Source organism: Crocodylus siamensis, chromosome 2 (assembly GCF_052110815.1).
Source record: "Crocodylus siamensis isolate JL-2025a chromosome 2, ASM5211081v1, whole genome shotgun sequence".
In the NCBI taxonomy this organism is placed as follows: domain Eukaryota; kingdom Metazoa; phylum Chordata; order Crocodylia; family Crocodylidae; genus Crocodylus; species Crocodylus siamensis.
The window spans coordinates 132,766,610-132,788,186 of NC_143396.1; the positions used below are offsets into that span (position 1 = coordinate 132,766,610).

Below are 21,577 nucleotides of genomic sequence, written 5' to 3' on the forward strand. Positions count from 1 at the left end.
ATGTTCTTCATTCAGATATGGGGCAGGATTAGCAGGCCAAATTTAGGGTTATTTGACCAAAGCATTCCTAAGATACAGGCTTTTTATAACTATCATAAGTAGGGATCTACCTAATTCTGGCTGAAGCAAGGGAAAAAGGCCCACGGCATTTTCACACGCTTTTTGTGGCATTCTTTCCCCTCGCCACCCCACACACACACACACACACACAATGATTCACCAAGGGGCACAGCAGCCCTGTCCTCCATCACTGATTGGTGGAAAATGGGGGCAGATGACGGACAGACCTCACAGACAATCAGCAACAACGGGCGGAGGCAGGATGTCCAGGACTTTTCTGTTCCCCTTCATGCCGGGGGCTCCCACCCTTCCCTATAGGCTGTAAGGCTGGGCACACAGGCCCCAAGAATCACTGGTTCCCAATGGGAAGCCAGCTTTTTATTTTTAGGGGTGTTTCTTGGTGAGTCCATGCCAAAATTGCTGGTATTGCCATTTTGTGGTGTTCACAGAAACTGTTTTTTTCTCAGTTTCTGCAAAAAATGTGAAATTGCAAATAGGGTAGAGCCATAATCATAAGATGTCAGTCTTAGAGTCTTTATAAGAGGTTTTGCACATGCTTTGGGCTCAAACTATGACTCTTGTCCTCCCCACACTGATATCACCTGGTCAGTGTTGAACTCAGGTATCTCTTTGGAAAAGCAATGATTAAAAAAGTTATTCTGTTCTTGGAGGACACAGCACACATGTAGCTGAATAATATTAGATTGTTCTTCCATACCTCACTCTCGGTCCTATTGACTTGAATTAAAGAGTTTCTATTTACGAGGGACACAATCTTTACATTTCATTCACAGGACAATGAAACACCAACTATGCTGTTTTAGAAATGTACATGCTTCCTCCCCCAACAATGTGCAATCTACTCCTGTTGCAATGGGAGTACTCACATACAGAAAGTCATGCATGAGTATTTGCTGGACAGGGATATGAAAAACAAACACAGACGTCACAATTTATGCAGAGCCCTCTCTCCTCCCCCCAAAAAGTGCAGCAATCATGGAGAAAACCATTCACTTAGCAATAAAATATTAATTCACTCCTTCTGGCACTATGGGGGATGGGAGTGTTATGGTCAGTTCCAAGAAGGAGGTGGTAATACCTTGACATACAGAGATTACTATCTGTAAGGTATGGGGCAAATGCCAGGAGCTACACACCAGAGAATATTTTAAATCTAAATGTACGGTGGGCATTGTCACCACAGTGTCAAAGACGTTCATCTCTTGATGCTTCAGGTTTCCTCTGATCTGGATGCACTTATCGGATCAGATGCTTTAAGTGACAGTTTTCCACTTTTTATAATGTCTGCATTATAGCACTAGTCTCTTGCCATGCAGGACAGAAAACACCCACTTTCATCTCATCTTAGACACTAACCAGGTCGGGGTCTGGTTACTACCTAGATGAAAGACCACACAGCAATCCTTGGCACTCTAGTCAAAAAGCCAAGGAGTCATAGTCAAATAGGTGGTGAATGTTAGACCACAAAAAACAAGTAAGTGGAAAGATTTCATCTGGCTCCCGATGTACCTGCTGATGGATGGGACCTGGGAAAAGAACATCACCTTTGTTACTTAGCAGCTTAATCCTGTTCCTATCCTTTATAATGTGTTGTTCTGTTACAGAATTATACACAAATCTCAGTAGCTTTGTGCTTCTTCAACAAATTGGGATAACAGGGTAATATTTATTTTTAAAAATGAGATAAGCAATTAATCAAATGAGCATCAGGCCAGCAAAAAGGGCACTCTCCCATTTCCTGGGTTAAATTGTGATTTTTTTTTAGAAGTTTCAAAAAATAATGTAAACACTGGGACTGGAACAACAGCTATTCTCAACCAGGCAACAAACAGAGCCTGATTCTCTGGTCCATTTTTGCATCACTTGGTGGACAACTCTGGAACTACAATGGCAGAAAAACAGCATGACCAAAACCCAAAGGGTTTAATTTTAATGCATTTCTTCTGCCCTAGATTCTACTTCGACATAAATGTCCCAGTTGAGGAATGTATTCCTGTTCAGTAGAGCACTTAAGCAGGTGCTTAACTTTAAGCATATGCTTACGGTTCCGAGACCAGCGCAATCAAAAATCACATGATAAAGCAAGGCACAGACTCTCTTAAGAGAGTTAAGTGAAGAACTTCATTCATGCCAATTAGCTGAAATCTGCTTCAGAAAACCATCAAGAGCTGTTTTAAAGTGTTGGCTGATCTGGTTTCTTTCTGAGCTTTAGAATTTAATGTCTTGTTATAACACAGACCACATATTTTATGTAATATTAACTGCAGATAAACTTCAGTGCCTTTTCTTATGCTAAAATGTTATACATACATCATGACTAATGATATAGCATCATGAAGAAACAACACTCATAGTTCACCGTGCAAGAAATGCCACTTTCAAAACATGAGAGAAAGAATCATTTCCCACTCTCTCCCATATACATGTCTTCAAAACAGATCAACTTTAAGGTCTTATCTCACAAAACTCATTAACTTAGTCCTTTTTCATATTAAGAGATGAACAAGTATTTTTCTGTAAGAGAGCACTCTCACAATAGATATATGCATATATCTGTGTGGGGGTTTTTTCCCTTTTTTTCATTTTCTCTTCTGTTGATTTTGCCACAAGGCATGTCCACATGCACAAATACTGTTGGATGGGTTTACTCCAGAGTAAATTACTCTGGGGTAACTCCACTTCAGACAGGCATCTACACGTGCACCCATTTGGGAACAGTTTTGCTGCTCCTGAAAGCAGTCTGTTCCCACCCCCTCCAGCTCAGCACCAGGCCCCTACAGCAGCCAGGAGGAGCTCTGGGCTCCCCCTGGGTGCTAACCCAGGGGCTGGCAGGGATCATGGGGCACAGAAGACAGCTGTCTCCTGGCAGGGGCTAGGAGATTGTTCCCTGCCCCTGGGAGCTGCCTGCTACTGGGGAGGGCTCCAGTGGTAGAGCTTGGGCAGGGGATGAGCAATCTCTCATCCCCTGAGGCCTGGCTGCCAGCCATTTTAAACATGCTTTACTGTTCAGTAATTACTCAGCAGTTAATTTCCTACTTGCATTTTCAGGTAGCAAATTAACTTCTGAGTAGAGAAAATTGCTGCACAGTAAGGGTCTGCACGTGTAGACACAGATGCTTACTATGTAGTAATTTGCTGTACTGTGCAGTAAAGCATCTCATGTAGACGTGCCTACAAGGTACATACAGGAACTCTAATTGTGCACAGCACAATCAAAGTTTCATCTTTATTGGCACCTATATCTGCTACCATAATATCTAAAAGAAATAATAATAATAGGTACATTGTATATATCAAATTAAAACACATGAATTAACAGCCATTCTGGATTAATATATTAATAATTCCACTACAGCTTTTATATTCAATAAGAAGCAATATCTCATTAAGGTCTCACCTGCACTGGGAAAATACATTTTCTTAGGAAGCATAATAACTAGTAAAATGATAATCTGAGAGATAGAACCTCAGCTGGGGTGAACTGGCATAGCTCAAATGACTTTGGTCTCATACAAACATTCAGTTTCTCCTGGAAGAATCACTGGACAGGAGAAACCACAAGTATACAGATCACAGAATCATAGAAGTAGGGTCGGAAGGGACCTTGTAGATCTTCAAGCCCGACCTCCCCACCTGGGCGGGAGAAAAAGGCTGGACTCAAATGATGTTCAGTCTTTTATTCTTACAGTAAAAATGGCCACTTCAGGAGAAAAATAAATTGGGAATAACCATAGTTAAATCACTCCCAAGGGAGTTTCTCCTGGGAGGGCAAATGTCTGTACATGCCGTGGCCTCTCGACAAGGTCTTCCAGCAGCCTTCCCTCCCATTTAAATTGCAGTAACTCTTAAAGTCTACCCATTTTCAGAGAGCAACCCTACATGTACTTCATTTGTTAGAGGTTAAAAAAAAAAAAAGTCAGAATATACTCATTAATTCTCTTGGGAAGAACATGAAATCATTTTTTAAAGTTTTTCCACATCTAAAATTTAGCTAAGGTAAACCAATAAATTGAAATGACTTTGTAGCACTTATACAACTCTAGCATGGATTCAAAAAAGGATGTTCTATTGAAATGTCTCCTCCCGGTTATGTAGCACAGTGGAACGTGCTTGCACAGAGTCTATGAACAGTGGCTACCTATATGGTGAAAGTCATGCAGGGAGTATGTATGTGTTCTGAAAGGCCCCAGTTACAGCACAATCACCGCAGTGCTATTGCATGGAAGCCAATGATGCCCTCCAGGCTGGCTTTCCAAACAATTCATACTCCAATACCATGTAGCCCACCATTTGACTGTCACTCACTTCAAGGTCTTACAGAAGCTGAACCAGTGGATGAAGCATAGCTACTGTATTTGAGAGATAACTGATCCCTTTTAGAGTGGTTTTCTCTTTTTCTTGGTTAAATTTCCTATAACAATCTTGTAGTTAATAAAAATAAACATGATTCTTTTCAAGCTTTTGGTAGAAAAGACTCTTTGTTGCAGTAGTGGGGAGGAATTCTCACAGTAAGAAACGCATTCCAACCAGCTATAATATGCAATTACATGAAGTTAGTAGCCATCAACTCCATGTGAGGTACAGCATCCTCTTAGCATCTGTGCTAGTCTCACAGTGGAAACAAAGGTCATGGAAGGTCAGTTGTATACTGCCTACAAGTTGAGATGATTTTTATGCCCCATCTCCAACAGGCTCCTTAGCTTCATTCAGGGTGCAGAAAACACCCTTCTACTGTAATGAGAACAGCAACTATGTGTAGAAGTCCATGGAGTCATCAGTGTTGTCCGGGAAGACTCCATGGGTGTCTATACACATGCTCTGGCATTTAAGGGGGGGTTTAATTAGAGCAGTTCCCAGACAGTCACTCTAATTAAAATGCTACAGCATCACAGGTATTTAGCATCCCATGCTTCAAAATGCTGGTGTAGGCACTTTAACTAAAGCTCACTCAATGCCCCTGCCACCCTTTTGAAATGTGGGACGCTGAATGGACATGACATTGCAGCATGCTGGAGCATTCGAATTAGAACTCAATTAATTGAGTCTGCTCCAATGTGTATATGCACCCTATCTGACTACTAGTGTTGCTCAGGGATTAGGTGAATGAGTCATGCCAGGTTCCTTCAGTCCGGATGGTCTGCACAAGCACTGTTAGGATACTGTTAGATGCTGTGCCCCTAACGAGCTCATTGTTACAAGAAAGAGGCTGCAGGCTTTTGTTCTTAGTGACAAAAAGCTTGGCGGGGTATACTGTCTACAAACTAGCCTAAACACTAGCGTTCATGACCAGCTGATCGATGGTGCTAGCTGGGTTATTTGCAGGTATGGTACAGGCATGCTTATGCCCAGTACAAAGTATTAAAGGTTCCCAGGTTCTTTTTTAAAACAACTTCATGTTTACAGCATACACATCCTAGTCCTCATTAATTATTAAAAATATCTTTCTGCACCATCATCCACATTCCACTTCTCTTCAATTAGAGCAACCTTCCCACCAGAGAGGGGCACCTGCTTGCCAAGGTCACTCTGATCCTTGTTTTGGTATCTATGATGGACTTATCAATTCATTCTCTATCTGTTGGCCGTGGAGGCAACTCAAAAACTAACAAACTACTTTTTTCCATCAAATCTGTGCAACCCATATATGGTATGCCCAGTTTCAGATTCACTGGGACCTATTTTGATTCATGTTGTTATCATGGCCTATGTGTGATTTCTACATGCACTAATCAATTTTTATATTAACCCATACTCCTGTGAGGCCTACATGGTGGATGCTTGGCCTGACTAAAAAGAATGTGTGCACTTTTCCCCTCCGTGAAGCTATTTAAACATATACATGACTGCAGAACTTGAATCACAGTGGATTTATAGTTACACAGAGGAAAAAAAATGTCCCTTGCTCTATCTCACAAATCATAAAAAAGCTCAGAATGATATCCTGACAAATGAGGCTACAAAACAACGTGGCATATTTTCTTTTTCTGAATTGCTGTTTAGCTGGGCTTTGTTAAATGTATGCCATATTTAATACATGTGCAGGAAGTCTACATTTGTTTCTAATAACAGGAGAAAAATAATGAGATGTCAAGAAACAGTTTCCTTAGGCCAGAGGCTTCAAAGGTGAGTTTGGCAGCTTGTCCTGGTCCTGTTGTTTGAATCATCCTTAAAAAATTTCTAACTGTAACTCCCCATTTTAAATAATTATCATTTGCAACTTAAAACTTCACTGTATACTAACGTGCAATAGAACACTTATGCCATCATCTGATTTTCAGTTTCAGGTCTCCATCAGGAAACAACTGAATCCAGATGCTGGATTAAAACAATAAATAAAAGTTGCAAATGAACATATAGTCCTTTTAGCTAATGGGACAGATTTGTGTTGCTGAGTACAGTGGTATGATTAAATAAGAGTTAAGAATTGCACTGACTCAATGCAAACTTTTGATAGCGATTTCTCTGATCATGGCTATAACTATATTTGCCCTAGGAAAATGGCACCTATGGGCTACAGGTACAGATTCCAAAACAAAAGCAGGTCCACAAAGGATTTTTTATTTGCCTAACCACTATGAACAACAGTTTTCTTGACAAATTTATACACCATACAATAGCCAAGAAGCACGCAGAAGAGCTATTTTTTGCAAAAAAAAAGTTCTAGCGTAATTTACTTATTTTCATTCTTTCTCTAATTCGCAACCCCTCACCCCACAAAACATATTTACTGATGTGCAGACCCAGGATACTGTGATACTAAGGTCTTGTTCAGTCATTCAGTTTCTTCTTGGGTAGCTGCTGCTCTCCCAGGATAAACCATGAGTGTACAGATGATCAGGCTTTTTCTCCTATGGTAAAAATGGCTGCTCCAGTAGAACAATAATTTGGGAACAACCAGGATTAACTCATTCCCTGGAGAGTTTCTGGGCTGTGGCTTCTCTCAGAAGACAGCACAGTCCTCCAGAATCCCCACTCACCTGCAGAAGACAGTGTGTCATTGTCTGGACCCTGCTGCTCCAACAGAGCAGAATACGCGCCCTTCACAATCTCTACATTGCTGCAGGGAAACAGAGGCTGACCATGGACAGTCTAAGTCAACCAATCAAAGCTGCCCTATGCACTTCTGCCATGCGTTGCCAGGTAGACTAAGGGAGCCTGAAAAGCATGCTGAAATGTGTTCACAGCACACACACCATCCAGCTGTGCAGTGTCAGCCCTGCAAGCTTTCCACACTTCAGGGCCTCAGCATTCAAATATCCGCATGCATGACTGAGGAGTTTTCTCTACCAGGAGAACTAACCTGGGAGAAATGTCCCAGATTATTTTAATGTATACACACATCTTAATTTAAGATCTAGCTATGATCAAAACAACTTTTTGCAGAGTTCAACAGGAGCAGGCTATTAGATAGGAAAGACAGAAGGCAGAGAATACTTGTTGAAGGCCTATTTGTATGGCTTCATATTTGAAAATAATTCTGGATGGGAATAAGCCTAAATATGAGTTTCATACTCTTATGTCACACTGTGTTCTCCAAGCAAGATTTTGTAGGCACTTGGGATTAGCCTACTTTTGATTCCACTGAAGTCCATGAGTTTAACAATTAACAGACTTAGGCCAAGGTCGACTGTTATTAAAGATCTCACCCTGGGCATTTATATTCTTTTAAAATAACACCAGGTTCTAGTGAGCACAGTAAAATTGTTTTGAATTTACTCTGTTGTCACTGAGAACAGAATCTGCCCCACACACCATAATGACAACTGAAACAAATACCAATCTGACTAAAGGATTCTGCCTTTCCACAAAACAATTCTAAATCGATGAGTGCTGTTACTGCACAAAGAGACAATGTGTTTGTTTCAGCACGCAACCAACGTATACAGTACACACAGCCATTTAAATGCAGCAGTGCTGCTGCTTGGAGTCAGGCATGATGTGTAACACAGCCACAGCTTAAAGCTTAATTGGCACTCCTGGCATCTTGCTGCTGCATCACCATTTGTTTTCCAGCATGCAATACCTGGAGACTCATCACCCACCTCAGCTAAAGGTAGGAAAGGGAAAATGGGAAGTGCTAACAAGAAATTTCAAACCCACATATAATAAACATTAGGACCCCAGCTTAGCCTGAAGAAAGAGTTTTGAAAGAAAACAAGGCTTCTGCTTATAAATAGGAATATAAACCCTGGAAGCACTGACTTGGGTCTGCATGCACATGCTGAGATGGTTAAAATTAATACAAAGGGACTCAATTTGTGTCTAACAGGCACAATCTCCACACTTAGAGAGATGCATCCTTTTTTTAAAAGAATATACCCCCTTTATTGTTTTATCATCTTTTAGCACACACTCTGAGTCAGCAGATAGTGGCAAATATATTCGGGCAGTGTTTAAAATGACACCCTTTACAAATGAAACCATCTAAATCCAGCATTGGAGAATTAATGAGCTTCTCATGTAAATCGCGCATAATTTACAGTGGAATTTGTCCCTGTGCCAACAGGCACTTGCACTGCATAGTAATGAAGGAAGGGGTTTGGAGATTTGAAGCTATCTGCAGCCTATTTGCGTCTTGCCACGGCTACTCCCCGAGTAACCAAAACAGTCTAAATCATATAAAAGAGCAATAATATTAAGCAGCAAACCACACTACCTTCATCTCCAGTTTCTTGTTCCACCCCCAGGCAAAGTGGCACTGCTGAGGCCATCAGAAATCATTCATTTTAGACACAGAGCTCATAACTGGGCACAATCATGCTCTGTGGTACACACCTACCTACTATACTCCCTTGCACAGGTGACTATCACAGGTAGCAGGGAGCAGAGATAATAGCTCCCTTGAGGCTGCTACTTTCTTTTCCCTGCAGGTGGGCAAGTAAGGAAGAGAGATTTGATTGTGTCTTCTACATGCAAGCCAGCAAAACTGAGCTGGTATGGGAGAGTAGGATTTTAACCAGGAGCCATTTTAAAATATGGAACCTGGACAGCTAATAGCTACTTTATTACGTAATTCAGTGCTTGTGACAAAAATCACAGGCTAGCATTTAACACATTTCTGTCAAAGAACAAAAACCTGGAACTTTTTCACATACATATAACTGAAGAGCGATTCCTCCTTTTTACTGATTAATGACAGTTACTGTAAACTACTTGATCTCTCCCCAGCAACCCCAAAGATCGGTACACCAATGTTCCTTCTCAGCATTTTCCTTCTCCTTGAGGTCCCTTCTAGCCCTTAATGTCTATGAATCTATGAAAAAGAAACCACTGAACAAACTCTATATCCAAAGAGGTACACAAAGAACTTCCCAACATCCTATTATAGCAGCAACTGTTAGGGCCATGTGTTAAAATAACTAATTGTTTTCTTCTCCTCTAGCCACAAAAATAAATCGTTTGTTTCAGATCACCTCTCCTGCTCTTTATAAGTGCATTTACAAGGGCTTCTGTCTGTTATTACAAAGTGTTCCTATTTACTTTCTGGGCAATTCAAAAAAACATACACCTAGGTTTCCTAATTCTTTGTATAGTCCAAGCCACATATAAGAGCTCATAAAAAACTATAAAACACACTGGGCAAGGAAACTCATATTCTAAAGCTAGGAATTATCACACAGTTGTATTGTATATGGCAGCTAGACTGTATTGTGGGAAGTAATAAAATGGAGCCTGACTTTTTAAAACAAGGGGCTCATTCTATCTCTGCACATACATGACTCCTGTTAACACAGGTGCTGGCTGTTTCTCCACTGCAAATCAGAGGTGTGACTGTAGCATCTGTAGATGCACCAGAGCTTGCCTTAAGCTAGCTAGCTTGTGTGTTCACAGCAACAAAGCCAAAGCGCCCCTACACAGTGAATATGTACTCAGCAGCTGAAGTCTGTGCACCATAGGATTTTTCTTCAGCTTGTGCTTTTGTTGCTGAAGATCCTGATGCTTTGAGTACTTATTATTATTGATTATTTGTTTTACAGTGGTGATTAAGGCCCTGCTGCGCTAGCACTATACAGACACATAAATCAGCCAGACAAAGGATGGGAGGAGAGACACAGTTGCAGACAAGGAAAGCAACTGACTCACAGGCACAGGGGCAAGTCAGAGCAGGGAACACAACACAGGTGTCCCAAGTCCTTCTTGGATACCATAGCTACTGAACTAGTCCTCCAGGCACCGATTAGCATGCGTCCTGTAAATGTTCAGTGGCAGGAGTTATGACTCTCTTTCCATAATGTTTATTACAGGCCAAAGCACAGCTCTTCACAGAGGTAATGTCATCTCAACAATAACAGGGCAACACAGTGAACAGAGTAGTGAACTGATAAAGATGCCTGTTCAAGTCAAAGCCAGGAAATGTGCTCTCATATCAAGAAAAAACACATATGTGAGCTGAACTTCTAAAATATTTATAGTCTTCTCATGTCCTGTCAACATGTTCAAGTTTGGGTCCAGAAACAAGCATGCATTACTGCTCAATCTGTAGCCTTAGTGTAGTCCTTGTTGGCGCATGGTTCCCCAATACATGGACAGGCCAGTAGGTGTTCTGTAGTCTGAAAGTTTCTTCTAGATTCAAACATGGTGTTTGTATCATTTGGAGTAACCCCACAGTCACCCATTAACTCAATCAAAGCGCCTACATTCCAAAAATATTTGAACCTTTCAAATACATAAATACTGGGAATATGCAACCCTTCAAACATGCAACAGTAACTGTTTAGGCAGTATCCTGTGACCAAAGAATTTTTTATTCCTGCCTTGCCAGCAGGAGAATAGTTTTAGTTAGCAGAAACTATTAAGCATCTAGCCATGAGACAAGCCCTCTTGACCCTGTCACCTGTGGCAAGAACTCTCAACAACTGGCTGAACTCCTGGTCCTACTGGAGTTGGCAACAAAACTCCCACTGATGTCAGGGAAGCCAGGATTCCTTCCATCCAAGGTCTCTCCGAGTCTGGAGTGCAGTATCTGGAAACCTTCCATACTTGAGATTTTTATTTTATACTCACAAGAGTGCAATGAGCACCAAATAGTTCTTTACTTTCCCATGCTTTTTCTTTTTCCAGAGATCACAGAATACAAATAATCCTAAGAAAAAGTAGAAAAGTTGACCATAAATTAAGTGCACCCTTAAAGCTGAAAGGAATTGTCCCTAAATTCTCAGCAATATCGAAGATGGAAAATGAACAGAATAAGAAAAACATTAATTGTCATTTGTCAGGGTATTCATTTATATTCATCTGAGATTGTGGCCTTGGTCTTACACCAATACCACTTCTATTGGCAAGGGCCACATAGTTTAAGTGTAAATGAAATCTCAGCCCAGCTGCAGCTAATTTAGGCTGGAAGACTTTGGACTAGATTATTGTGCTCTCACTGGCATTAGTTTACACATGTGCAATTATATTGACTTCAGTGGGTTACTCCTGCCTTCAGTCTGTCAAAGAGCATAGTCAAGGTCAATTATTATTATAAAAGGAGAATAATGAAACAGATGGGAGATTTTTCTGAGTTGATAACTCCATGTTTTGTCCAATGATGTTCAGTGGACATTATATTACACGGATATATGCAATCCTTTCCACCTCAGTCTCAGGAGGTGTAAATCCTGTCACTCTTATTCTTTAGCACCTTACCCCATGAGTGGGCCCACTGAAATCAATGGTACGATTTGAGAAGTATGGCACCACTAAGTGGGCAGAAACTTTCCCTAATGTTGTAACAGGGCGTGTCTACACATGTGCCCCACTGTCTCTTAGTACTGGTTTTAGAATAAAAACACAAGAGAGAAGCATGACAATCTAAGAAAGCCAGACAACTGCAGTTAAGGTTGTGTGTCAGAGCAGAGATATCTAAAATGGTTTCTAAACTCATTGTTCACTTTTTCAATAATCCGCCCACACATGCAGTCCTGGTGCCACACAGCAATGTAGCATCTCGTGCAGATGCGCCCACAGTGAACTAAACTAAGCAAAAGTGGAACGCACTTGGAATTTGAGTGATACCATGAGACGTCTTCCAAACATCAAATGTTGTAGAAACCTAAAGAAAATGCCAGAAATGCTATGGAAAAGCCACACTACAAACAGTGAGTGGGCCAAACTCTGCATTCATTCATGCTAGTGAGAAGCCAGAGCTATTTCCCCAACTTTCATGGAATTCTTGAATCACCCTGTGTCACTTGGTGGCCTTGTTTGCATTTCTCAGATGCACGTGGCAGGGTCTATTAAAGTCAACAGCAGTTGGATCTCTGCAACTGAAAGCAGGATCAATTACAATGCCTGCCTTCAGTTTAACTGGAGCAACCCAACTGAAGCTAATGGCTTGTACTAAGTTTAGCTTGGGTATTGACTGGGATCCATTCTTTTCCCTACAGACAGAGAGAACTGGTCTCCTCACTTCCTCAAGCAGCAGATTGTTGTAAGGGTGAAGATGCACATTACACTTAGACCAGTCTAAACCTGTGGAATGTTAAGCGGTGTTAGTGATCTCATGATGTGAGCAGTCGCACGTTGCAAAGTAATCCTGTTTCTTGCCTGCACAGCTATGACTTGCCACTAGAGGGCTGCCAAACAGGAGTGTGACTGGGAGCTATGACACCCAGGCTCTATCCCTGCTCTGGGTGGGGAAGAGTGGGGCCGAGAGCAGGGATGCTGAAGGACTGCAAATTGTCTGCTCTATCTCCGTGGGGCAGACAGAAGTTGTAGCAAAACCCCCGTTTTTTGTTTTTTTATTATTATTTATTTTAAAATACATTCCCTCCCCTTCCCCAACCATTTCTGACTTTTTCTTTCCCTCTCTATTCCCTATAAATAAGTATAAGTAAGCTAAGATGTAGGATAAGTTTTAACATTTTATTTTAGTTAGTAAATTTTATTTTTCTCTCCCCTCTTTGCAAATAAGTTCCCTGCTATTTTGATATCAATACCCACTGTTTTATAAGTGATAATTATTATGTTTGTACTGCATTTATATTGTGTGATTACTGTTTTAGGTCTATATATGTAAGTTAGCGTCAGTCATGTCAAGTTTATGTGAAGCCTCCATCTTGTGTCCTCTGCCTGGGCATCCCCTGTGTTGCAACTGTATGATTCATGTACCCCTCCCATGTAAATTGGTTCCTGCATGAATAAGAGTAATTGGGAATGACTGAAATACAATGGTAGCAGGCCTCTACTGAATGGCCTGTAACAACCAGGCCATCACCTCGCATTGATTCATCCAGGAACCATGGACCTCACCCAGGAACAGAGACAAGAGCCCAGCATTTGGAAGACAAAAGACCCTGCAGAACCAGCAACTCTACCATTGTACCCCCACCATTACAGACACCAGAAACTGCACATCCCTGAATGGAGCACACAAGCTCAGTACACCAGGGGCTGACCCTTGCCTGGGCATGCCTCCTGTCACTAGGGTCACACAAGGTCTGCCCTTACAAAAAGGGGCAGTGAAGACAGACCCAGCGAGAATGCGATTTCTATCTGAACCAGACCAGCTCCACGTCACGCTGCCTATCCACCCCAGAGGCCCTGCCGATGACCCCCTCTGGACAACACTGAGCTGAAGGAGACCCCGACTGGCCATCGAGGACCAACTTCCAGCCTGGGATAGGTAGGCACATTTCCTCCACATACATACATACATACACACACATCAGCTATATACATTATTTAAAAGCATTTAACAGCATACCATAATGCCAGTACCAATTTTTGCCTATCGCTTACACTAGAGCTAACATGCTTTATCTGTATTTCAGTTAAGCCCCAAAGCTCTGTATTTAAATAGATTATACTGTAATAATAAAAGGAGGACATGCCTGTATCTCGTCTTACAAAACTGCAGCTCCACTGACATCAGCGAAGCTACAACTGACTGTTAATAATGTGAAAGAAGAATACAGCACTCACCCAAGTCCAAAATACAATGGACAGGACACTTCAAACTATATATATATATATATATATATGCCAAGATTCTCCAAAACAGGAGCAGAAAGTTTTATTTCCAAGATCCCTTCCATAATACCCAGCAGCTATCAGTGAATTCAAACAGAGCACAAGTTAGAACAATGCTAAGCACATTTGAAAATCTTACCAACTAGCCTTAGAATGACTGCCTGCCGGCTTGAGTGGTTGCTTAATGATCTCTCTTCATCTCCTATCACTGTACAGTATTTTCTTACAGTTACTATTAGGTGCTGTTACAAAGATAATGCAGACTATATGCAAAGTGTGACTGCAATTCACTGGGTTGTACAGTCAGTTCAGTACTGATCTGAAATATCCATTAAATAATAACATAGAAATAATACACTCTGTCTGTAGTTCCTTGCTGATCAGGGAATAACTAGTTAAAGCATCAAGAAGCCCCAACTTATTAGTCTACCTCAGTAGTCATTAACTGGTCATTACTGGCATAAACACAGGCCATTAATGCTTACCTATAACTCAGCATACCAGTATCCCTCTGCACTTAGCCACATTGTAGCCACACTTGCACAAGAATTCAGGCTAGAGGTATAATACTATGTAACAAGTTCACAAAAAGCAAGCAAATAGGAACAAGAAGGTTAATTCTGAAGAAGTTTTAGACTACATAAGCAACTAATAAAAAAAAGGAGCTGCTCATCTCATTTCTCTACACATTCTTTATTCAGTGGCCATCAATGTTAAGTGTTAATTCTGTGCAAGTAAAATTACTTCTCATTGTCATATTCCTACTAATGAAGTTTCTCAGAGCACCCCAGAAGTACATTAACATACTAATTTAATTTGTAGAAACAATTAGCCCTTAAACAGATTTTCCACCAACGAAGTTCTTCATTATGCCCCGTACTTAATATTTGTCACCTTTCTATCACCACCTATCCCTTATCAAGACGTTTCATTTGAGTTTTAGATAGCATAAAATGCATCTAAGGATGTCTGGGGATTTAGAAATGGGAGACATTAGTCAAGAAGATAATTTGATTTATTGTAAGTGGGTGTATAGGCCATAAATTGCATGATGCAGGGACTACAGAGTGCAGTTCTATGGTTCATACTATGCAAGAAGTCAGACCAGCTGAATATAAGTGTCCTCTTGGCATTAAATTCTATGAAAATATAAATACAGAAGCCACACAAGAGAAAGCATCACCTGGGAGTTAGCACTCAAGTGATATTCCACCTACCCTTTTAGAAAAAGCCTTAGAAGCAGTTTAAAAAGAGAAAATGTACATAAGCCTGTATGTGTGCGTGTGCATGTGCAAGCACATGCACAAACACATTTTAAAGTGTCATTTTTGAAACTGTGCAAGGAAAATAAGGTGCCCAAATCCTATAGACTGGGTGCTGCCTTGTAAGTCCCCAAGTTTTAGTGGAAGTACCACCTCATAAATGCAGAGAAATTACAATAATGCAAGACCACAAAACAAAAATAAGAGAGGATGTAAAGTCCTTAAGCTTTCTCTCAGTACAGAAGACATACAGGCTAGGGACAGACATAACATGTAAACCGATTTAAGTCATCAGAAATTGGTTTAAACCTGTAACAGAACAGACATCCAGTGCACATAAGTCAGTTTGAAAATGGCTGAAAATGGTTTGAGATAAACCTGGTTGAATGTAGCATCACACTTAACTGATTTGGTTCAAACAAGTTTATGCAATGTCTGTCCCAGACCACAATGACTGAAGAGGAAGGGGGAAGAAATACATGCTGTATGTATTCTTCTTTAAAAAGACTATACTGGAGGAAATAATTTCCTCCTATTCACTGAGGTTTCACCATTTAGACATGTGTCTTTAGACATCCATCTTGTGTGCATATGTTTTCAAATTCTTAGGATGAGATGATGACATTATGGCACTTGCACAGAAAATCCAGAGCTTACAGTGGTGACAAAACATCAAACAGTGTCAATGGCAGAGATGTCTAAAACCATTTCTAAATTCATTGTTCACATTTTCAACAATCCTCCCACACATGCAGTAGAGTAAAAACACAAGAGAGAAGTGTGACAGTCCAAGGGAGCCAGACAACTGGAGTTAAGGTTGTGTGAGGAACCTTAATTCTCACCCTGAAAGGTTCACAATAACTTTCTCTCTGTACATGTAGTGGCTGGGTTTCTTTCCCTCTCCCCAGATGAAACCATAGCCTCTTTAAGGTTCTTTCCTATGAAGACTTTTATTACTTATGTTCAAGCCTAAGGACAAATGTAAAACTGGAGCCAAGTAAAAAATGGGGTCTATCATACATTTGATGATCTCATAGCAGGAAAGCAGGAAATGTGTAAAAGGATTGGGAGATTTTCTATGGAATTTGATGGTACCATATTTATCCACAGACAACATGCATTTTTTTTTTTTTAAAGCTTCTGAAAACTGGAGTACGCATTTCATGCAAGAAATATGGCAAGATCAGTTTCTGCCTCTTACTGGGCCAAAGTAAAAGTAAAATCTGTATGCAATTTATGGACAGCAAAAAACAAGCAGGCTTGGTTCCATAGCTCCTGCTACCTAGTTCCTTACTACAAGGAAGGATCTTTTTTTCTCTTTTATCACGCCTTCCAAAACCAATGTATGTACCTTATTACAGGGCCCACGGAATGTGAGAAAATGTGGTAAATGAAGTTGCGCTGTATGTATCCATCACCAAGAAAATGCACCAAAGATAATTTCAAGGATAGTTGTTATTAATACTTCAGCACAATGCATCATTTATATGACAAGGCAGTATACATGGTAATTTTTTACAAAACAGAGAAAAAAAAGAAGAAGAAAACCAACTCAAGCAAAACATTTGCTCATCACGTAAAATCCACTCTACAAATCATGCGATTGCCAAGCTGAGAGTTAGTGCCATGGTAGCCTTCAATAAGTCTGCTCAATAGTAACCAGCTGGCTGATGGAGCAGGGCAACAGGGATACAGGTATGATGCTTAGAGCCAGGGATTATGTGGAGGACCTGGGACCTGCTGTTCTGGAATGCAGCATGGGGTATGGTGTTCTGCATGAGTCACAGGCACGGTAAAGTGTCAGGGAAATTCCTAGCTACCTTTCAGTTCTGTAAGCTAAGGCAGGTTAGGTTTAATATAGCTACATGACCAGCACCCTTTAGTCCCATTGAAACATCACTGACTGAGGCTTTTAAAAAAAAAAAAAATTGCACATTTACAGTAGTTTTATACATGCATGTTCTGCATTTCAACTAACTTGTTCATTGGTAAATCCTAGCAGACTAAGAACAAACAGTCAGATAGCCCAAAGCTGAATTGAATCTATCTTTGCAGGTTAACCTAAGCTATGCAGATTGAACCAATAAGCAAGTGAACAGACATTCACTTTTGATTTTGGAAATGCAGCCACATGTCTGCAGTGCCTCAGGACAGAAGCCAGGGGGTACTAGAGCATGCCTCCCTACTCTGCTGAAGCAAACAGCTTAGCTAGCCTCCCTAATCCACCCCCCAACAAGAGGGAAGGGGGTTTGTGGTGGAGGTCCGAAGCATACTGGGATCCTGAGGGACTGTGAGTTAACTTGAATCTGGAGGGTATCTGGGACAGAAGTTTAATAAACTGATTTAACTTAAATCAACTAAGCCTGATGCTACATCCATCCATGTTTATCTTAAACTCATTTTGGCCATTTTGAAAGCAACTGAACTTCTGTTGTTACAGGTTTGAACCAGTTTCTGATCATTTTTACTGGTTTATGTGTAATTTCTGTCCTTAACCTCATCTGCAAAGAGGACACTTGAAGATACTCTGTGCAGCATGTGCAAATATACAGCTCAGCATTAAATTGATCCTTTGCTGAAGCCTACATCTAAAATAAAAGCAGTTCTCACACTCTAGTTTGTAGAACACCACTGGTCCGTGGAGAAAAGGTAGCATGTGAAAAGAATCTATTACTCAGCTCTTGACAAAATAAATTCTGCTATTTTACATATCATGTGAGCTGAATTTTTTTGACCAGCAAATTCTGAAGTCATATGGCTTGTTTTCCTAACAAGGAAAAAAAAGAGAGAACTTTAAACAAAAAGCAAAATAACACTAGTAATTTCTAGGCTTCATTGTTTCTACAGATAGAAAAGTAATCACTTTTAATTCTTTCACATCTTTGCCAAATCAGTTCTCTCTAAACTCCGACAATTACCGTAGTCCCACATTAATCTCTCATGAAGCTGGTTAAAGCACATGATTGATTGATGTTCAATGAACTAACCTGCTCGAAAACTTTACAAAAAAAACAGATGTGAAAACAGACAAATAGTTCCTGCTTTTACTGGGAATGACTGTGGTTGTGATGCTATTTCTACAATCCTAACAAGAATTACATCCTTGCCATTACTGCATGTCACTTCAATGCAAATTTGATCTGAACTGACAATAGCCAAAGACTCACTCTCCCACCCCGCCTTTTTTCTTCTCTAAGCCAAGATTTATTTTAGGCAAACATATCTGTATGCCATTAGCATCCCAAATCCTTCAAGATCAGTTTCAACAGCATGTTTTTAACAGCAACAAATTGGAAACAGATTTTAAATTACTCTTTAGTTATATAATTATTTTGTTTAAAAATGCAATTAAATGAAAATGCAATGCTTTTTTGAAAGAGTGATATTGATTTTTCTATTTTTCAAATGAAAAATGTAAACAATGCTAGGTTTAAAAACACAAAAATGCAGTTTCATTTTCTTTGTTTTAAAACAGAATTTATTTCAGTGTGATATTTTGTTGGAAGTGTTTTGTTCGAAATTTGTCATGTGAACAAAATGAGATGTTTCAACCACCTTTACTTCTGAAGACTTCTCCTTCCAACCCTCTGTCCCAAACAAAGGACATGCAGATGCACACAAAGGCAAATAAATTACAATGGAATGGACAAGAATTCTTGTGGGTGATATCTTTTTTGAACCAACTATATGGTTGGTATACATACAGACAAGCTTTTGGGTATCAAAGTACCCTTCCTCAGGCCTCTTGATGAGGAATGGAAGAGTACTGAAAGGAGTGTATACATGTCGGGAGAGGGTGGGAGATGCTGGTGAAGGCTGAGCGGGAACAACAAGGTGGCCTTCAGGATAAGCTCATCAGGAGACAGCTTGAGAAAATGTGCCTGGTTCAGCAAGACACCGGGATGAGTCGCTGTCAGACTGCCAAGAATACATTATGGGGTGGGTTGATCTGTATGCAACTTATCAGTATATAAAGAAGTCTGTGCTTTGCTTTTGTTGAGAACTAGCTGCCCCTTGCTTTTCTCCCATGGCTATGCAAAATAAAGTGCTTCTGACAGCCAAACAGTTATCCTGTCTGAATTTCCACATCACTCTGAGTTCTTGCCTCTCATGCATCTCCTGGACCATTATGGCAACATCACTGCAACACTACCATTACTGGGACAGCAAGGAAGAGGTTTCAGCTGCACACAATTCAGAATATTCACACAGTTAAGGTTCTCCACAAAATATTCACTATTCAGCCATGTATTCCGAAAGGCAGAGAAGGTAGCAGGTACCTTAGTTCTATCATCAGAACACAACAGCAGCATGAAGTACCACACAGTAAATAATAAAATGTTACGGACTTAATGGTATAGCACAAGCCCCCGTTTTTCTTCTTCTTTTTTTTAATGAATTCCCTCCCCTTCCCCAACCATTTCTGACTTTGTCTCTCCCCCTCTGTTCCCTACAGATAAGTATAAGTGAGCTAAGACATAGGATAAGCTTCAGCATTTTATTTTGGTAGCAAGTTGTATTTTTGTTTTTTCTTCTCCTTTATATTGGATAATTATTATGTTTATATTGATTTTTACTGTTTCATATTACTGTTTTACTGATACTATATGATTTAGGTCTACATATGTAAGTTAGCATAAGTCATGTCAAGTTTCCATTTTATTTGTCAAATCTCCATCTTGACCCCATGCTCTGTTGTAACCTATGACTCATACCTACCCCTCCTATGTAACTTGGTTCCTGAATGAATGTGGATGAATGAGGGTGCTTGAGAGACAAGGGCAGTAGGTCTACAAATAGCTCCTTCTGAAGGACCGAACCATCAACACCAATGACCCAGCACTCCTTGGCACTCTCAGCATTCAAGAAACAAAAGATGAGGCAACCCACCATTGTGCCAGGCTGCACATGCTTAGTAAGAACACCTGGAGCCCTCTGGGACAGGACTGACCTTGCCTGGACAGGCCCTCCCCATAGGAGATTGGAGGTAGTCTGCCCCATAAAAAGGGGTAGTGAATACTGACTCCTTGGGATTCCCTCTCCATCTGGACCAGCACCATGCCACACAACCTATATACCCAGAGGCCCTAATGGTGACCCCTTCTGGACAACACCTACTGGAAAAAGACCCCTTTCTAGCCTGGATAGGTAGCTATCACCCTTCCCCTCCCCCTTCAACCAAGGACTTGGACTCTACTTCTCTTCCCTACCTGGACTCCAACCCTTCCACTGAGTCTCTTTCTCTTGCTGTGCATGTGTGCGTGTGTACCAATAGCTTCATGAGGCTGTGTAGCGTGTTGTCTTTTTTAATAAACCTGTTATTTTAAAACCCCGAGTTGGATTTTCGTCTTTTTCCGGACTGTTTCCTCCTTGCCACCACTTATCTGCCCCCTGGTCTCCCAGCTATCTACCTCAGTTTCCAGCCCCAAGTTCCCAGGTTTGTGCCTCCCTCTCTTTCCTGGTTGTCTCCTCCTTGCCACGAGGCTTTTTTCCTTGTACCAGTGACCTCGAGGAACCCACAGCCTCAGTTCCTCAGCCCAGCTTCTCTCTAGTCTACCAGTTCTAATCCCAGTTCCAGCAGCTTTCACTCCTTACACTTTCTCTCTCACCTTAACCTTCCTCCAGGTATCCCAAGTACCCCAAACACATACATACATACCATATCATCCAGGTTAGGAACTCATCTGTGTGCATGTGTAGGTGGATGGTATGTGTGTGAACTGGTGAAGAGATATATATTTGTCATCACGTGCGTGATATATGAATTAGTGATCCATGTATGTGTATGGAGTGTGTGGGTATTAACAACTGATTGTTGTTTAATTTTTGGTGTGTGTATGTGCTTGAATTGGTGATAGGTATGCATGTGCCTAAGCTGGTTTGGATGTGAATGTGCTTAAGTTGGTAGTGCGTATGTGTATGCACCAAACTGATTTGTATGTTTGTATATGTGCAATTGTGTCATACCTTCCTGTCTAACAGCACGATATTGAGATCCTGAGAGTTGGCCTGACCCCACAGGGCAACAATGGGAACTGCTGCCACTGCAAAATCCCTGGGAAGAGGCAAAATACAGGCAATCAACACTGTAACTTCAGCATGCTCCCTCATGTGCACGATGCACACCTGCATTACCACTCTCTGCTGCGGCTCAAAACGAATCTAAACAGCATCGAAACAAAACTGGCAGTGAAATTTCACACAGCCCTACTGCTCAGCCCTCCATTCCAGAAAGGTAGAGACAGACGAATGATGCTCTGGGTCTGCAGCATGGGGGA

At 40.9% G+C, this 21,577-nt stretch overlaps 1 protein-coding gene across 15 annotated transcripts in view; it reads right to left on the bottom strand.

The window, feature by feature from the left end:
- ADGRL3 (adhesion G protein-coupled receptor L3) overlaps positions 1-21,577 on the bottom strand; it is an 875,465-nt gene that overhangs the window by 626,136 nt on the left and 227,752 nt on the right. Inside the window, exon 3 of one of the 15 annotated variants that reach the window (XM_090036863.1) lies at positions 11,086-11,164. The exons of the other annotated variants lie outside the window; for them this stretch is intronic. The gene's annotated coding sequence lies outside the window, so the exon portion shown is untranslated. The remainder of the gene's footprint in view (positions 1-11,085; positions 11,165-21,577) is intronic. 15 annotated transcript variants of the gene reach the window in all.